The sequence below is a fragment of the Piliocolobus tephrosceles genome, chromosome 3 (assembly GCF_002776525.5).
Source record: "Piliocolobus tephrosceles isolate RC106 chromosome 3, ASM277652v3, whole genome shotgun sequence".
Lineage (NCBI taxonomy): Eukaryota > Metazoa > Chordata > Mammalia > Primates > Cercopithecidae > Piliocolobus > Piliocolobus tephrosceles.
Window position 1 is genome coordinate 115,941,887 of NC_045436.1, and position 5,237 is coordinate 115,947,123.

Genomic DNA, 5,237 nt, shown 5'->3' on the forward strand with positions numbered 1-5,237 from the left:
AAAAAAAAAAAAAAAAAAAAAAAAAAAAAAAAAAAAAAAAAAAAGTTTCCTTTGTCAATTATCTGATTAAAACAAGTTGATATCAACATGTATATGAGAAAATTATCCAATGGAACAAAGAACAAAGAAAGAGGACTTGAAAAATTAGACATCAAGAGTTGCTGTAATTATCGCTTTTTTCACAATCTCTTTCCTTCCTTTCCTTGTACATGAAATGTCCTCACCTGTCTTGTCCACCAGGGATGCAGAATTCTTCTGTGAATTCTTCAAGACTAAGCTGAAACATGATTTCCCCTCAGAAGCTGTCATTAGCCCCAGGTCCTTCTTCCTCTGTCATTCTTCAGAATTGAGTGCTTTGTTGTAAACTGCCGGTTCAAGCCTTGAATAACATCCTATAGCTGTATGATCTTGGACTATCTTATTTAAACAACATACTTCATAATTTTCTGTAAAAATTCAAATTAACCCTTTTTCCTCTCTTCAGCGCGGGGCGCCCACAATTTGTGCGCTCTCTTTCTGCTGCTCCCCAGCTCTCGGATACAGCTGACACCATGGGTTTCCGAGACCTGAAAAGTCCCGCCAGCCTCCAGGTGCTCAACGATTACCTGGTGGACAAGAGCTACATCGAAGAGTATGTGCCATCACAAGCAGATGTGGCAGTATTTGAAGCTGTGTCCGGCCCACTGCCTGCCAACTGGTGTCATGCCCTACGTTGGTATAATTGCATCAAGTCTTACCAAAAGGAAAAGGCCAGCCTGCCAGGAGTGAAGAAAGCTTTGGGTAAGTATGGTCCTGCCGATGTGGAAGACACTACAGGAAGTGGAGCTACAGATAGTAAAGATGATGATGATGATATTGATCTCTTTGGATCTGATGATGAGAAGGAAAGTGAAGAAGCAAAGAGGCTAAGGGAAGAACGCCTTGCATAATATGAATCAAAGAAAGCCCAAAAACCTGCACTTGTTGCCAAGTCTTCCATCTTACTAGATGTGAAACCTTGGGATGATGAGACAGATATGGCAAAATTAGAGGAGTGTGTCAGAAGCATTCAGGCAGACAGCTTAGTCTAGGGCTCATCTAAACTAGTTCCAGTGGGATATGGAATTAAGAAACTTCAAATACAGTGTGTAGTTGAAGATGATAAAGTTGGAACAGATATGCTGGAGGAGCAGATCACTGCTTTTGAGGACTACGTGCAGTCCATGGATGTGGTTGCTTTCAACAAGATCTAAAATCCATCCTGGATCATGGCATTTAAATAAAAGCTTGAAAGATTAAAAAAAGTTCAAATTAAATTGTTAACTATTACCACTTAGCTCTATACTATAGCTCAAATTATTTTTATTTGCCATTACAGACAATGAGTTTCTTCAGTGCAGCGATCATAGACCATTCAGCTCTGGATCCCTATCACTTGGCACAGTTTTATTATACGGGTATGACTGAGATTGACGATGGTAAGGCTCATAATCGAGAATACAAGTAGTACATTGGCTCACTGGAAAGAATGGTCAGATGTTCATATACAAGTCACTTATTTCTGAAAATAAAGCTACAATATTGAATAATGTAGCTTCAAGTCAGGATGCTAGCAATTCTTTTCTTAATTCAAAGTTCCCATTTTCCACCTACTCTTTTCTCTAAGTAAAGGATGCCCCCACTCACCACCTTCAATGCCCTACACAGAACTGCAGATTTCCTTGTAGGCTGGGGAAAACAGATAAACTGAAGGAGAAGGAGAAGCAGGAGGAGGAGAGGAAAGAACAAGAAGACAAAGAAGGGGAAGAGGAGGGAAGAAAAGGAAAAGAGGAAAGGATGGAGAGAAGAAAAAGAAGGAAAAGAAGGAGAAGGAGGAGGAAGAGTGGAGAAAAGAGGAGAAGGAGAAAACTATCACCATATAAATTTAGGCATACCTTTCCCTTTTTAAGGTTCTAAAAAGGGCATTACATAATATTCCAGTCTGAAAGCTTTGGAGTATTTTTCAAAACATCTAAGATTTCCTGAGGAGAAAGAATCAGTCCCAGAATTGACGTTACCTGTCTAGAGAGTGTGCCACTAGAACAATGAGCAAGTATGCCCTCCTCAAAAAATAAATAAATAAATCTGTGTTTACTATGGAAGTTCAGGAAGTAAGTTTTGGACAGTTTTTTGTTTTGTTTTGTTTTTGAGATGAAGTTTTGCTCTGTCACCCAGTAACAGAGCTCAGTGATGTTAGCTCAGTGCGTCATGCCTGGCCAATTTTTGTATTTTTAGTAGAGATGGTTTCCCCATGTTGACCAGGCTGGTCTTGAACTCCTCACCTCGAGTGATCCACCTGCCTCGGCCTCCCAAATTGCTGGGATTACAGGTGTGAGCCACTGTGCCCAGCCTTGGATGGTTTTAAAATAATTACTTGATCTTGCTTCCAAGCATTGATCATTCAGAAATACTGAGGTCTACTTTAAAAAAAAAAAAAAAAAAAAAAAAAACTCAATTTATTCTGCTTTAGAATTTTTATTTTAACAAACAGGAAGGTAAAACACTGGACTGCTATTATAATGAATGTGTGAACTATACTGGCCTATACTCAGGAATGGAAAACCAAATATCGTATGTTCTCACTTATAAGTGGAAGCTAAGCTATGGGTTTGCAAAGGCATAGTGAGTGATATAATGGACTTTGGAGACTCAGAGCAGAGAGGGTTAGAGGAAGGTGAGGGATAAAATAACTACATCTTAAGTATAATGTATACTACTTGGGTGATAAATGCACTAAAATCTCAAACTTCACCACTATGTGATTCATCCATGTAATCAAAAGCTACTTGTACCCTAAAAGCTATTGAAATTTTAAAAAATAAAATATATAGCCAATATCTAAAAAATATAGTACAGAGTTGGAGAAACTCAAGAACCCATCTCTGAATCTGTTCACAAGGTCTAGAAGAGTTTTTCCATTTGTTATAAGTCTTATGTTGTGAACCCCATGAATTAGGAGGTTTATTTTTCCCTGAACCACGTTTGTCTTCACTGAAAGCACCATTAAATGGAGATTCCGGCCCAATTCAGTGAAGCAGAAATGTGCTTCCTCCTTTGGAGCTGAATCACCTGAGCAGCTGTTATTGTAGGTGATCGTATGACACAGCTCAGAATCTCAGTAATTTTAGTAGGTCAGTAGGGCATTAGAGAAGTAGGTCATTCTGGCCGCAGTCCTGCCAGAACAGGCCTTTGGAATTTGCTATTGTTTTCTTCCAGGAACAAGCAATAGGGTATATTGTTAGCCCTGCCATGTGTAACTGGATGCCACTGTAAGTTTTAGTGGCATGGCTCTATTTAGATAAGATATTGCCCTACTAAGGGAAATTACAGCATTAAGCATGAGAATTTCAGGGTGTGCTGCATTTGTTATTCTCCTTCAGCACATGACTAAATGAATAGCAGGCAGGTTAGGGCCAAAGCTCAGATCAGCATGGAGATGGCCTTTCCAAGCTTGAGGAGGATACTTTATGGAGTCATTTTCTTACATTTCGTGCTCCCTGCCCACTTTGTACTCTCTTCCCCTAGGGAGCTCTAAATTTATTGGTTCTAAAGCAGAATATGTCTAAAGGCTAGCATTTTATTTTTTTGTAAAAGCCTAAAGTAATTGAGAAGGTTATCACAGCAATTCTGGAGTGGAAAGGATAGAGAGGAGTATCTTTGAGTGGAAAGAGACCGGAGAAGGAAAGAGAAGGTACATTATCCAGGACGAAGAAATACATAAGGCCAGGCACAGTGGCTCACACCTGTAATCCCAACACTTTGGGAGACCAAGGCAGGTGGATCACGAGGTCGGGAGTTTGAGACCAGCCTGACTAACATGGTGAAACACCATCTCTACTAAAAATACAAAAAAATTAATAGTGGCACACACCTGTAATCCCAGCTACTCAGGAGGCTGAAGCAGGAGAATTACTTGAACCCAGGAGGCAGAAGTTGCAGTGAGCTGAGATCGCATCATTGCACTCCAGCCTGGGCGACAGAGTGGGACTCCATCTCAAAAAAATAAACAAATAAAAGAAAAAAGAAAAGAAATACATAAACATATGACTTTCTACTCAGAATGAAGACTCTGGACCTCTCCTGTCAGGTCCCCAGAGAGGTGACAGGATTCTGGGGAAATGGTTGTATTTTATACATATGAAAGTTAGACCCAGTATTGGAGTTTTCAACTTGGCAAAAATTTCTGAACCCCAGCTATGGTCTCCTGATCTGTGTTCCATGCTTGGGCTTTCTGTGCTCCAAACATGCAGCTCTGCAATTCAATGGATAGTGTAGGTTTGGAAAATGGGTCTTTTAGGAATAGCAAGGCCAGGGGTACATTCTCCAAATGCTTTCTGTGATTTTGTTTGTTTGATTTTTTTGCACATTTCCTGGAACCTTAGAAGTGTCTAGGTGATAGAAACCAAGGAGCCCGTTAAAGACTGAAATGAAACATCCCATAGTTCTGGTGGAATCAGGAGTAAGGGTCAAATTTAATATCATTTGAATGTGTAAAAGGAATGTGAATTTTCCCATATACTTAATATTTTAATGTAAAACTCATATTTATCACACAAACCTTGTAGATACAAAAAAGGCCTTGACTCAAAAGCAACAAGTGTTTGAGAGGTAGTAGATAAAAGATGGAGTTCTTATTAAAGGCAGGTTGGGAACCCAGAATTGTAAACTTATGGTATTGATTTTGCTGTGGGTCTTGATCTTAAATATAACAGGTATACAACAGAGCAAATGACCACTTCTTATCTCCTAAGAGCCTCATCTGTTATTCCGTGTGCTTTTATGACTCAGTAACACAAGATAAGGCAAATTGTCTGCATAAAAATGTGTCATGAAAGGATTGAATTCCAGATACATATGTGTAAACAAAGCTCTATGTACAATCCAAAGATTTATAAGCCTTAAGAAATGACACATTTATGTAAAATAATGTTGATTTAATTAAAATTTTATCACCAAACAAAAAATATGAATAGTTCTTAGTAATATGTATAAATAATATTTGACCTGCAGGATTCTGAGAATGCAAAACTTGTCCTTCAAAACACAAAGCATTAAATAGGGTACATACATATCACAAAGTTAGTAGAAACTGGAAATTTGCCATTTTTCTAGTATTTTAAAATTCACTTGGAGTGAATTTTGTTCCTGAAAACAACCATATGGAATCCTGAAACAATGAATGCAAAAAAGTAAAAAAAAAAAAAAAAAAAAAAAAAAAA

General features: G+C 38.4%; 1 pseudogene across 1 annotated transcript in view; it reads left to right on the forward strand.

The window, feature by feature from the left end:
• The window catches only part of LOC111531285, a 7,138-nt pseudogene extending 5,855 nt beyond the window's left edge, over nt 1–1,283 (forward strand). The window contains exon 3 of the transcript XR_002728217.2: nt 485–1,283. The product of XR_002728217.2 is annotated as an elongation factor 1-beta pseudogene (transcript). The remainder of the gene's footprint in view (nt 1–484) is intronic.
• The last annotated feature ends 3,954 nt before the right edge of the window (nt 1,284–5,237 follow it).